Source organism: Cebus imitator, unplaced genomic scaffold (genome assembly GCF_001604975.1).
Source record: "Cebus imitator isolate Cc_AM_T3 unplaced genomic scaffold, Cebus_imitator-1.0 Scaffold281, whole genome shotgun sequence".
Taxonomy (NCBI): Eukaryota; Metazoa; Chordata; class Mammalia; order Primates; family Cebidae; genus Cebus; species Cebus imitator.
Window position 1 is genome coordinate 2944215 of NW_016107596.1, and position 14268 is coordinate 2958482.

Consider the following 14268-nt stretch of genomic DNA (forward strand, 5'->3'; position numbering starts at 1 on the left):
ATCAATTCACATGAACTCCTATAGAACTATGCATTCTTCCCTCAATGGCTCCATGGTACAGATGTGCCAGGCCTGATTTAGCCACTCCTCTGATAGATTTAGATTTATTGACAATATTTTACTAATGCAAACCACAAATTGAAAGTTAAAGTGCTCTTAGCAAATAAAACAATACAGAGATTGCATGGAACTTCTCTACAGTTGTCATCGTAGGTTAGAACTGTTTGTTCTTCGCCTTTTTCCTACTTCACATCTTGTTTTTCTTTGTTGCTTTTCCCCTCCTCCTCTGCCCGAGCCCCCCTATACACCTGTTCCTCCTGGTGAATTCCCATTCCTTCTTCACCACCCACCAGACTGTGCCTCAGTTCCTGGCTCTTGTCTCTCTGCACCTCCCCAGCAGCATTTTGCAAGACAGTTTTTGATGCTGTAGCCTAACTCTGACACTTCCGTGACCTTGTAGGGGGACCTAAGTCTTGTTGATCTGTGTTTGCATCACACAGATGCCAGAGTTAGCATTCAAAAACTGTTGGGTGAGTGAGTGATGATGTCTTAGATTGATTTCTCCTGCAGAGCTCACCACAGTATAAGGTCTTTTAGGCCAACCGACTGTGCCATGGACGGCATGGTAACCTCTGTGACCTGCATGAACACCCTAGATGAGTTCCTGGAAATAGAAAGTCTGAAGCAACTGGAAAACCACAAAAGGTGAAGAAATGATCAACGCCTGTAGCACCTAATAAACTTGAGACATTCTATTGTTCCTTATTCCTGCCTCAGCTGATAAGGCAATTGGACTTTGTAACCAACTTTGGTCAACCTTGTGATTCCAGACCCTGTGACCTCCTCCCAGCTTCCAAACACCACCCTAAACTGTAACTTCTGTAACTTCCCACTGCCTACCCCAAACCTTTAAAACCAACTCCTATCCCACCGCCCTCCGCTGACTCTCTGGACTCAGCCTGCCCGCACCTGGGTGAATAAACAGCCATGTTGCTCATACAAAGCCTGTTTGTGGGGGTCTCTTCATTCAGAGCATGCGTTTTAATACACAAGACAATTTATGTTTCCCATTTTGAGATTCATTTCATCTTTGCATTGGCAAACGGTGCTATGGTGAACCGCTTTCTACCCCTGGCCTTTTTCTCCTTGGTTTTCGAAGCAGGTTTACTGAGCCAAAGGGTGTGGAATTATTTTTTCTTCCCACTTTGCCTTCCAAAATTGTGCATACTGGTGGTTTTTTTTTTTTTTTTTTTTTTTTTGTTTTTTTTAAGTTAAGAATCTCCTAAGAATCAGAATGGTCATCAAAAAATCTTGACCTTCCTTCATAGTTTGTAATTGCCTGATGGGGTTTTCCTGCCCACTGCACAGACAAGATCAATTCATTGAGACTGTGGCATTGCAATAAAGAAAGCGTTTAACTGACATGCGGCTGGCCATGTTACCCAGGAGATGGAGTTGCTACTCAAATCAACCTCCCCGAAAATGTGGAGGCTGGATTTTTTCTAGGATAGTTTGGTGGGCGGAGGCTAGAGGAATAAGTGCTGCTTCCTGGTTGGAGATGCAGTCATAGGGGTGTGGGAAATGCTCCTTGTTCACTGAATCTGCTTCTTGGTGGGGCCACAGGACTGGTTGAGCCAAGAGTTGAGGGTCCGGGTGGGACCATCTGGTCATCAGAAATGCAAAAATCTGAAAGGATTTTGGTTGAAATGAAAGGGCTGCATTTCAAAAGGCCGGTCTTAGGTTCTACAATAGTGAATTGGGGAAGTTGCAAATGTTGTGACCTCCAGAATAATGACTGGTAACCATTTAACATAATTCTGAGCAGAATTCAGGTGGCTTTTCATTCGTTGGCTCCAGGGGTTGTGGGAACCAAGTGGGCAAGACAGCTGAGGTTCAGCCACACACCCAGGAAGCACTGACCCTGTGTGGGATGACAGAGGCTAGGACAAACACGGGACCTGGGATCTGATGTGACAGCCGTGGGAACAACAGTGCCATGGTGATGTCTAATGGACAATTGTCAGTGAGTGCTGTCGGCCCCACTTTCAAGGGACGTCCAGAACCTAGCCCTTCCCCCAACCCCTGCTGCCACCCCTCTGGTCCCGCCACTGTCATCACTTGCCTGGATTGTTGCAGTGGCCTTTCTGGGCTCCCTCCCTCCACCCACCCGCCCCTGGGTTCCTGGCCCATGCAGCATCCAGAGGGCTTCAGGTCCCCATCGTGTTCCTCCTCTGCTCAGAAGAGGCTCCCCACACTGGGGTAAAAGGCAGAGTCCTCCAGGGCCCTGTGTGAACTTCTGATCCCTTGATAGAGATAGAGAACTCAGAGAGTCCTCCCTCCTCCTCCCCTCTCCCAGCTCCTCCTCTGCCACACCAGCTTCCTCACTATTTCCACAATGAGCCAGGCACCTGTGGGCCTCCAGGTGCACACAGCTCACTCGCTCACTTCCTTTAAGTCTTTGCTTCCATTCTAACTCGCCAACACAACCCACCCACCCCAGCTGGATCTTTCTTCTAAGCACATTTCCAATCGAACAGACAACACGTGATTTCTATTTACCACCATTATTGTCTGGCTTTCCTCACTGAAATGGAAACCCTGGAGACAGGAATTTTCTTATTTTGTGCACTGTGGTAACTGCTCAGTAACTGGAACAGTGTTGGGCACATGGACTAGAAGCTCAATAAATATTTATTGAATAAATGAATGAATGGTGTTTGCTGAAAGAACCTTCACACTCAGGAATACTTGAAGTGTTGCTGCAATTCCAGACCAGCAAGATGCAGTGGGAAACCTTGAGAAGAGGACCCAGAAGGAAACCACAGTGTTTACACACCAGCATCTGAAAGAGTGAAATATGCCAGCTCAGAGCTGGAGCCTGGCCAAGGAGGACAAAGGTCCTGACAAGGACTGCACCGTGTAGAGGTCACTGCCCCCCTACCTGGGGCATGAGACTCTCCTTGATTCAACAATATTCCTATGAGATGGTCAGTCTGCAAAAGAAGATTCCTGACAGGAGGGGCCGAGGCAAGGTGGTCTAGCCAGTTAGTAGGATTGAGTGACAACCCCAGACCCATGTCAGAATTAGAGGCTGAGCAGGAGGTTCCACAAAGGCATCTCCTAGTTGCTGAGTGCTGAGACCACAAAGCCAAAAAAATGAGATGTCTTGGTTTGATTGCAGACTCAGCAAAAATGAACCTAAGCCTGCTCCCCATGGCTGGGTCATGTCTTGCGAAGGCACCAGGATTCAGCTCAGCCTGCTTCAGTACAGAGATAGTTTTTAACCCTGCATGTGTTCTAGTGGCACTCTGGACATCTAGACATCTGTGCAGGGGGACTCATGAGGAGAACAGTCTCCCTGGCCAGCCTAGATGTGGCCTAGCCTGAGGTGGGAGGAAACCAGAGGTGGGGCTGGATGTTCTTTCAGCCTCCCTGGCAGAGATCAAGGTCGGCTTGGCCAAGCTTCTGAGCGCTGGCTGTGATGTCGGGGAGGGAGGCAGTTCCCAGAGCAGGAATGCCTCTTCTGGGGCTCCTATCCTTGCAGGGGAAGAGCCAGCCCTCCTCCCTTCACAGCCTCCTTCCCTGCAGCCCGCTGGGGGCAAGTGACCAGGGGGATCTGTGCCCCAGGGGCAAACCTCCAGGCTCTGGCTTAGCCCCACCCTGGGGAAACATTGACAGCCCCCCTGGAGGAGAGCCTTGCTGCAGGAAGACTCTAGGGAGGGGCCCAGCTGTGGGTCCTGGGCTGTTGGTGACAGTATCCCAGACTCCAAACTCTCTGTGCCTGGAGACAGTTCCCTTCCCTGGTGACAACAGATTCCCATCTCACCCTGCCCTACTGCACGCCCCTGGGCACGGAGGCACAGGGAGATGGCAGGGCAGGGGAAGCAGGGGCCAGACAGGAGAAAGAGATGATGCCCTGGGCGAGGTGTTCACCACCGCTGCTGAAGTGGAAAACCCTGGCTTCTCCCAGTAGAAACTTCAGAATCCCCCAAATTGGACCAGCAAATAAACTTAGTGACAGTCACACCAACCTTCTGGAAACTCATAATAGGTGTTCGCTGCTCCTGCTGGTCCCCAGGACCCCTCTGCCGGTGGCCTCGGGGACCCAGTACTGTACTTCCAATGCTCTGCAGACACGCCTTGGGCTTGAATCCTATCTCACTAATTCCACAAATACTGATTTATGGCCTACTGGGTGTGAGGCCTATGCAGCTGTGGGGGAGACAAGGACCCTGCTCCAGTGGGAATGACAGGCATAAAACAGGATGACTTAAGAACCTGGGAAGGGGGACAAAGCAGAGTACTGGGAAGCGGCTGGGTGAGTGCGGGGCAGCCTGGGACGGGGTAAACAGCAAATCTTTGCCATCCTTTCCTGGCCAGATAGCTTTGGGATGCTACCCGATCTCTCTTCAGTCTCCTCACCTGGATGGTGGAGCTGGAGCTCCCTCACTGCCTGACCCTGCTCTCTGGGCTGCCTCTAGGGAACCCACCATGGCTAGGCCTGTTCCCTGTCTCCATGGCTGTCAGTCCCTCTGGAGAATGACCCCCACAAAAAGGATGTCGTTGGCCAAAAAGGGAGATGAACAAGTCAAAGTTGCCTGCCCTGCACCTAGGGTCGCATGGCTCCTGAGGCCCAGCCTGGGTGGACCCTGGAAGGGGCTTTGTCTGAGTGTGGGTTTTGCCTTGGTGCCTGGAGTTCCTTCCCTATGGGAACCTCTCAGCCCGATTAATATGGGCAGATGGGACCTGAAGGGGCCATTGGTCCTTCTGAAAATGCTCACCAGGCAGTGTGAGTGTGGGGAGACCATGCACAATGTGTGGGACTCTGCCCTGCACCTGCTCAGAGCCTCAGCCCTTCAGAGACACTGGGAATGATTTGCTGCATGTAGGGTCACCCTGATACTTCCCTGAGGTCTCTGCATGTCAGTTTTTCTGAGTAACAGTGAGGACCACGTGACTGCACGCCGACTAAACTAGGGTGTGCACAGCCCCCATTCTGTGCAGGGAGGGCGCAAAGCAGCAGAGTATCTGCCACCGACCTGCCACCTTTCCAGTGCTACTACAAGATTTGCATGAAATGGTCATTTATCAGGAACTGTCTTTATGAAAAAGGATAAAATAGAGCAGGGAAGGGGAGAAGTGCTGCAGGCTCCAACGCTGCTGGGCACACAGCAGTGTGGGCGTCTCACCTGGCTCCTCCCCACAGCCATTGGCATCCAATGTCAGGTTTCAATGTTCCTGGACCTGAGGGCCTTCGTCCTCTCCAATCTAAATGCAGAGACATTTGACACGGACTGTCTCAGGTGTTTTGCAAAATGCAATACGTTCTCATTGACTCTGGTCACCCTGCTGTGCACTAGTCAAAACCTCTTCCTCCTGTCTGGACTTTGGTCCTTTGACCGACACCCCCCATTCCCTCCCTCTGCCACTCTCTGGCCCCTGGTCACCATCCATCTACTGGTTACTTCAATGAGGTCAACTTGTTTAGATCAACACTTCCAGGGCATCACGTGGAATTGGTCTCTCTGAGGTGGTGGAGATGCTGAGTAGCGGGATTTCCTCATTCCACGGTACACACATCTATCTAATCTTCACACTGCACCCCATGAATGTACAAGCATGATTTGCCAATTAAAACAATACTAATAAAGACAGAATAGATATAGTAAAATGCCAGAGTGCAGCTTGACCGCCCCACCTACTTGATTTTGTCTTCAGCCGTGCAACTATGTTGGGATAATTTTTTTTCTTTGAGATGGAGTCTTGCTCTGTTGCCAGGCTGGAGTGCAGTGGCATGATCTTGGCTCACTGCAACCTCCACCTCCCAGGTTCAAGTGATTCTCCTGCCTCAGCCTCCCAAGTGGCTGGTGCCCGCCATCATGCCCAGCTAATTTTTGTATTTTTAGTAGAGACAGAGTTTCACCATGTTGGCCAGGATGGTCTCAGTCTCTTGACCTCATGATCTTCCCGCCTCAGACTCCCAAAGTGCTGGAACTATAGGCATGAGCCATCGCGCCTGGCTGGGGTGATCTTATTCCTCCTTTTCTTTGGTGGACACAGGCAACAAAATTTTAATAGAATGGAAAGCCATCTCCTGGCATCCCTGCGGTAGCCCTGGCTTCTTGTTCGTCAGGCCAACATCACAGCCTTGGGCTACCCAGCTTGGACGACACCAGCTTCCTGCAATGGTTGTTGAGCCAGGGATGTTTCTGGGTCTCCACCACTGTTGCCAGTGCTCTGGGTAGAGGGGGAGGCCACAGGGTCATGCTGGGGGGTTTCACTAAAGCTGTCTGGCTTCCTCTGCAGGCTGGCGGGTGCACTGGCAGGAGAGGTGGTGTTCTGCTGCATGCCGAATATGGGACAAGCTGGCTTGCTGTGGGCCTGCTTCGGTGGGAGAGGGAAGGCGGAAACTTCCGTGGATAGAGAAGGACAGGTGGGAACCCCAGGAGGAAGGGATCATCATCTGATGATGGACTGCTTTTGTTTGTTCTAAAATGAGGTAGGTGGCCGTAGGATAGTTAAATGCTTTTTCTTTGATGGACACAGAGATGCTTTTGGCCTGGAATCCCATGGCCACCATAAGCTGAGTTGTTTAGGGGTTCGGGTATCCAGGAGTGGCTCTTTGTATGTTGTCATTGGCATATCTTGGCCACAGTTCACCCACAGGTCCCTCATAACTTGTTTCGTTGGGGGCTGCTCCTTGGGGTCTAGAGTTAGTAACTTTTGAATGAGTCCTTCAAGTTGAAGGGGAAGAAAGCAGTGGGGCATGGTAGCTTCCTGCGAGAATTTTATTCTTGAGGTCCATCGTGTTCCCAGAGTAGAAGGGCAGGGCCCTGGCCACCATACGGTAGAGTATGACACTGAGGTTCCATACATCCATGGTGGTGCACCGGTACCCCTGGCCCAGGAAGAGTTCTGGGCAGGAATGGTGGTCTTCTGTCCTGACTTCTTGCCCTCCTTGGGCAGTCAAAAATTAAAAATGTGAACAGCTGGCTCCCCTTGAGCCCTCTTTGGTTTCACAAGGAAGGCGGACTTTGTCAGGTGGGGAAGAGCAGGAGAGACCCCCAGGAGGAAGGGACTGTGCTTAAATGACGGAGTCCTTCCTTCTCTGCACTTTTCCATATTCCAGGTTTAGGTAGATGGGATAATCATAAACATATTTTTTGTGGGGGAAATACTGATCCCAAGACGTGTGCTGCCTGGAATCCCATGGCCACCATGGTCACAAGTGCCCAGGGTCTCTGGTGTCAGCAGTGTCTCCTGGCCACCATTGACCCAGGGGTCCCACGTCAGCTGGTTTAGTGGGGGCCTCTCACTGGGGTCGAGGCTGAGGAATTGTTTTACTAGTGTTTCCCGTGGAAACAAAGAAATAGGTGGGGAGTGATAGTGTCATATAGCCTGAGGTTAGAAGGGACCACGGGTGGGGCTGGATGTTCTTTCAGCCTCCCTCACAGAGATCACAGACAGAGCGCTCAGCTTGGCCAAGCTTCTTCAGTGGCTGGCTGTGCTGTCCGGGAGGGAGGCAGTCTCCAGAGCAGGAATGCCTTCCCTGGGTCTACTATCCTTGCAGAGGAGGAGTCGGCCATCCTCCCCTCACAGCCTCCTTCCCTGCAGCCCATGGGAGGCCAGTGACTTTCGAGGATCCGTGTCCCAGGGGCACACCTCTGGGCTCTGGCTTAGCCCCACCTCGGGAAAACATTCACAGCCCCTCCGGAGGAAAGCCCTGCTGCAGGAAGATTCTAGGGCAGGGCCCAGCTGCAGAGTGACAGTTCCCCAGGCCCAAAACTCTCCCTTCCCTGGTTACAACAGATTGCCACCCGACCCTGCCCTACTGCCGGCCCCGCCGGGAAGTGGTCCAGGAGTGGAGGCCTGGACAGGCATCCTGGTGTCTGGAGTCGGGGCCAGCCTGGACAACACGGCCCGCGTGGGGCAGACAGGGCGCGCACGCGGCAGGCCCCAGGCTTCAGAGCAGCCATTGACTTGGTCCAGCACCGTCGGGTCTCCAAGGAGATGGGGGCGGGGCCAGGCGACGGTGAGCTGCCGGGAGCTGGGCTTCCAACTGCCAAACAGTCGGAGCAGGGAACCCCAAGCAGAGCCTGATTTCTGCTGGGGGCCGGGGCCACCTCCTTCCAGGAGCTGCTGACCCCACAGGCGCCAGCGCCCTTTGCGGATCCCGCGGCTCCAGGCCCCGCTCGGCGCCTCCAGATACCTCACCTGAGCCCTCTCCGCTGGGTCCCCAGGGGCCTCAAAGCGCTGGCCCAGCCGTGGGGTCACTCCCTTGAGCCACTCGACCTTCGCATGGGATCTTTGGACCCCGTGGGTTTTAGAGTTTTTCTTTCCTAAGTGCTGCCCACCTGGACGCCGCTGCCCCAGAACCATAGCTCACCCAATGCGGCCACGTCCCCTGTGGGCCACCCATCAAGGGTACAGGCGACAGGAGCCCCAGGGCGCAGTGGCCCGCTCTGCCCGGGGCTGACCCTCGGAGTGGGGCGAAGCCACTAACTCGGGTTCTCTCCCATTCCTCAAGGCTTCTTCCTCACCTGGGGTGAAGGGCTCCCAATCCCACTACCTCAGGGACCTTCCTGTTTCATTGATGCCAACAAGTGAACATTGACTATCTCCCGTGTGCAGGGACCGAGAAGACAGACACGCTGGCCCCCTGATGGGCGAGGGAGACTAGACTACCAGTGCAAAAAACTCCTCATAGGGATAGGGGCTAGGAAGGAAACACCAGGAAAAATGAGGGTGGAAGATGGGGGTGACCCTACTGCAGAATGGGGTGCTCAGAGAGTGCTTCTCTGAGGAGGTGACATTCACTAGATTGGCAAAAGGGATGAGCAAGGTCTGTGATAGTCTTCTAAGAGAGAGAACAGCAGTGCCCAGAGGGTTGTCCCACGGATGGAAATAGGATAGTGGGTGGGGGTGGGGGTGTGAGCCAGGCAGGCAGAGCCCAGACACCGTGCAATGGGTGCAGGAGTGGAACCCACGGAGTCTCTGAGAAAGGCCTGGGCCTAAGAAGATGGGGAAACAGGAAGACCCACTCAGAGGCCTTCACAACCATCTGGGGCACAGACTAGGATGTGGTTTAGGTTTCAGAAGGATGCTGGGTCCTCATGCTCTTCTCCAGGTGAAAGGGTTCCAGCTCTTTGGGCCCTTTGCACACAGACATGGTTCTGGGGCCCTGGCTACGTGGACACCCTTCTGATGGTTGTCGTCTGTAGCCAGGCAGGGGGCCAGGCCGACTTTGCCCTTCCTTTGCCAAGCGGACAGAAGAAGGCAGCCTCTGGGGGCAGAATTGCTAGACCGAGAATTAGACTTGGAGTGTAATCCAAACACCCCACGGGCCCTGCCTCTTCTCTGGAGCTTGGCTTCAAGAAAACTGGGACAAGGGTTGGCAAGACCAGCTCTCAGGACCCTTGCCACTCCACCCCATGATGCTTTTACATGGTTCTCAGGGGCTACCTTTTTCAGGAAGAATTCTTGGGTTATAGGAAAGTAAAGGGAGGAAATGTGTTTTGAGTGGCACTTTGATTAGGCTCTAGACTAGGTGTTGGTTTGGCGGGGTTTGCTTTTCCTCCTGCTTCATACAGGAGTCCTGGCTAGGGCTGGGAGTGAGATTCCTGTTTCTAGATTTTTCATTCTATGTTGCACAGGAGGAGGTCTGGGAGAAAGGGAGACAGATACTAGCGAGTATATAAATGATATATATGCACCAGGCTCTGGAGCAGCTGCTGACATTTCATCCAGCAGCCTTGGGTCTCCATGTAGATGAGGGCAGGGCCAGGTGGCAGTAACGCAGAGGGAGCCTGACTCCCAACAGCCATCTGTCGATGGCCCTGCCCAACCTGGGTAAAGAGACAGAGCCTGGACTGGGAAGCAGGGCCGGGACCCTTAGGCAGAGCTGAACCCCTGAGAGCTTGCCCAGTAGGGAGCTCAGGATCCCCAAGATTGGACAGGCAAATAAGCTTAGTGACAGTCCCACCAGCCTTCCCGAGAGTCACAGTAGGCACCCACTGCCTCTGCGTGTTCCCAGGCCTGCTCTATCAGGCGACCGTGGGGACAGACCCAGGGCTGCACTTCCAGTGCTCTGCAGACACACCTTGGGCTGGAATCCCAGGGTCTCACTGATTCCACAAATATTGATTGAGGGCCTACTGGATGCGACACCTGTGTGGCTGTCAGGGAGGCAAGGTCCCTGTTCCAGTGGGGGTGACAGGTGTAAAGCAGGATGACTTCAGAACCTGAGAACAGGGACAAAGCAGAGTACCAGGAAGTGGTTAGGTGGGTGTGGAGCAACCTGGGATAGGGTAAACAGCAAATCTTTGCCATCCATTTCTGGCCATATTATTGGGGCTGCTACCTGATCTCTCTTCAGGCTCAGTTTCCTCACCTGGACAGTAGAGCTGGACCCACCCCCTACTACCTGACCCTGCTCTCTGGGCTGCCTTTAGGGAACTTGACCTGCTCAGGCCTGTTCCCCAACTTCCATGGCTGTCAGCCCCCCAGGAGAAGAATGTCTTCCGTGTGGAGGCTGCTGGCAGCCAAGGGAGATGAACAAGTTAAGGTTGCCTGGTCTGCACCCTGGCCTAGGTGGACACTTGAAGAGTGTTTCTCTCTTTGTGGGTCTTTACTTTGGTTCCTGGAGCCCCTTCCCTATAGTTCTTGACTCAGCTCAGCTCTATGTGCCTGAAACCTGGCTTCTGGAGAAGAGATGTCAAGCTGTACCACAGGGCACAGCCAGAAACAATTCTGGCCTTGTCCAATGACAGTAAAAGCCAGGCCCGGGGAAGGCACTCTCTCACAGGACCAGCACTTCCAGAGGGGGTACAGCAGCAAAGTGGAGAGACACACTCTGAAAGGCCCATGGGGAGCTCAAGCAAAACCCACAGGGGCTCTCTTCCTGGGGTTGCAAACTGGCATTGGGTGGAGGGAGAGTCAGTATTCACACCTGAGGGAGCCTCACCCCCAAAGTGCATTTTAAGGACAGAAGCACATTGGGGAGACAAGGGCCCTACAACACTCCCACCCTCTCCACAGCCCGTTTCTTGCTTCCTGGTCCTGCTCTTTATTGGGGACGGAGAATCTTATCTGACTGGTGGAGCTCCAGTACCGTCCCTGGCCAGCATCAATAGTGGGCATGGTCACCGCATGTTCAAGGCTGTGCACACTGAGCCCCGGCCATGCACGAGGGCGGGGCCTTCTGGACCTTCCTCAGGCTCCCTAGGGACCCACGGGGGAAGCTCCCTGATAGGTGCTGATGGGTGTCTATACCAACAGATTCACTGCCTGGCATGGAGATACTGGGTTCCTGGGAGTAGAACCTGCCTTATGAAAGCCCCCATTCCCATCACCTCCTCCATCCCTCAGGGCTGCTGTTGTGTCTTGCCATCAACCCTCTCCAGCCTCCCAGGATACCTGCCTCACCCAGAAGCACCCCTTCACCCTGGGCCTGGCTGAAGGCTCACTACTCCGTCAGGCCTCTGAGGGGGGACCGCTTCATGCCGCTGTTATCAAAAGGGGGAACTATTGCAGCAGAAAAGCCAATGCCACACCAGACAGCCAGGAACTCAGCAGCACAAGTGGCCCCCTTGGGTGCTTTGGGGCCACACTCCTGCCACTCTGACCCCAGCACAGTCTGGTTCCCAGGACTTCTCCTCCTGGGAACCCCTCAGCGTGATTAACATAGGCAGACGGGACCTGAAGGGGCCATTGGTCCTTCTGAAAATGCTCACCAGGCAGTGTGACTGTGGGGAGGCCATGCGCAATGTGTGGGACCCTGCCCTGCACCTGCTTACAGCCTCAGCCCTTCAGAGCCACTGGGAATGATTTGCTGTGGGTGGGGTCACCCTGATGCTTCTCTGAGGTCTCTTTTCCTTTCAGTTTTTCTGAGTGACTTTGAGGCCCATGTGACTGCATGCCGAATAAACTAGGGTGTGCACAGACCCCGTCCTGTGCAGGGAGGGAGCAAAGCAGCAGTGTCTGCCACCCACTTGCCACCTCTCCAATGCTACAAGATTTGCAAGAAATGGTCATTTATCAGGAAATATTTTTATTAAAAAAGATAAAATAGAGCAGGACAGGGGAGATGTGCTGCAGGCTCCAACGTTGCTGGGCACACAGCAGTGTGGGTGTCTCACCCGGCTCCTAACATTCCCTCCAGCAGCCTTGGGTCTCCATAGAGATGAAGGCGGGGCCAGGTGGCAGTAACGCAAGTGGTGATTGGCGTCCACTGTCAGGTTTCAAAGTTCCTGGACCTCAGGGCCTTCGTCCTCTCCAATCTAAATGCAGAGACGTTTGACACGGACTGTCTCAGGTGTTTTGCAAAATGCAGTACGTTCTCATTGACTCTGGTCACCCTGCTGTGCACTAGAGTCAAAACCTCTTCCTCCTGTCTGGACTTTGGTCCTTTGACCGACACCCCCCATTCCCTCCCTCTGCCACTCTCCGGCCCCGGGTCACCATCCATCTACTGACTACTTCAATGGGGTCAACTTGTTTAGGTCAACACTTCCAGGGCATCATGCAGAATTGGTCTCCCTGAGGTGATGGAGACGCTGAGTAGCGGGATTTCCTCATTCCACGGTGCACACATCTATCTAATCCTCACATTGCACCCCGAGAATGAATACAAGCATGATTTGTCAATTAAAACAATACTAATAAAGACAAAATAAATATAGTAAAATGGGAGAAGCGCGGCTTCACCGCCCCACCCACATGATTTTGTCTTCAGCTGTGCAACTATGTTGGGGCAATCTTACTCTCCCTTTTCTTTGGTGGACAGAGACAAAAACATTTTAGTAGAATAGAAAGGCATCCCTTGGCAGTCCTTAGGCAGCCCCAGGCTTTTGTTGGGAAGGCTGATGTCACAGCCTCTGGCTGCCCGGCTTGGACAATGCTGGGTTCTTGGGAGGGTTTCTGGTGTGTCACGGATTTTTCTGTGTTTTCACCAACTGCTGGTGCTCTGAGTGGAAGGGGAGACCACAGCGTCACCCTGCGGGCTTCACTAAACCTTCCTGGCTTCCCGGTCTGGCTTCCTCTGCAGGCTGGCTGGTGAACTGGCAGGAATGGTGGTCTTCTGCCCTGACTCCTGGCCCTCCTCCGGCGGCTGAACGTTAAAAAGTCTGACAAGCTGGCTCCCTGTGAGCCCACTTCAGTGGGAGAGGGAAGGTGGAAACGTCAGTGGATGGGGAAGGACAGGTGGGAGCCCCAGCAGGAAGGGGTTCTCTGATGGCGGAGCACCTCCTCTCTTGTTGTTTTGTGTGCTCTAAAATGAGGTAGGTGGCCATGGGATAGTTGAATTTTCTTTCCGTAATTGCCACAAAGACGTTCTTGGCCTGGAATCCCGTGGTCACCGTGAGATGGATTGTTCGGGGTTCGGGTGGTCCAGGAGCGGCTCGTCCTATCGTATCTTCTGGCTACTTTCAGTGGCATCTTCTGGCTACTTTTCACCCATGGATTTTTCATCAGTTACAGTGAAGGACGCTCCCCGGCGTCCAGCGTTAGTAACTTTTGAATGAGTCAAGTTGAAGGGAAAGAAGTGGTGGCCACGGTATCTTCTTGGGAGGATTTTTTCTTGAAGTTCAGAGGGTTCCCTGAGTAGAAGGGCACAGCCCCGGCCCCTCTACATACTGTATTCCTGGGATACAGCATGAAAAGACAGAATATAGTAAAATGCAAGAAGTGTGGCTTGACAGCCCCACCTACATGACTTTCTCTTCAGCCATGCAATGATGTTGGGGAGATCTTATTCCTCCTTTGCTTTGGTTGACACATGAAAAAGCATTTTAATAAGATGGAAAGGTTCTGGTGTCTCCTGGTGGGGCCAGACTGGCCACCATGGCTGCAGGCACAGACAGGGCAGAGAGGAGGGCAGGGCCAGGTGGTGGAGGTGGGTCTGAAACAGGACACCCAAGGGCAAAGGCCCCGCCCAGCTTTAGCACCCAGGGTCTTCTGCTGTAAGCCTGCTTCAGTGCAAGAGGGAAGGTGGAAACCTCAATGGATAGAGAAGGACAGGTGGGAACCCCAGGGGGAAGGGACTAGGGTCTGATAGTGGATAGCTTCTTGCCTTTTGTTTGTGAAAAATTAGCTGAGTGGCCATGGGATCACTGGATACTTTTTCTTTCATTGCCATGGAGATATATTCTCAGACTTGAACCCCATGGCCACCATGGGGTTGTTTTGGGGTTCAGCTTCTCCAGGACTTGTTCTTTGTTCATCTTCAGATGCAGCTCCTGGCCACTGTTCACCCACAGTTCCCTCATACCT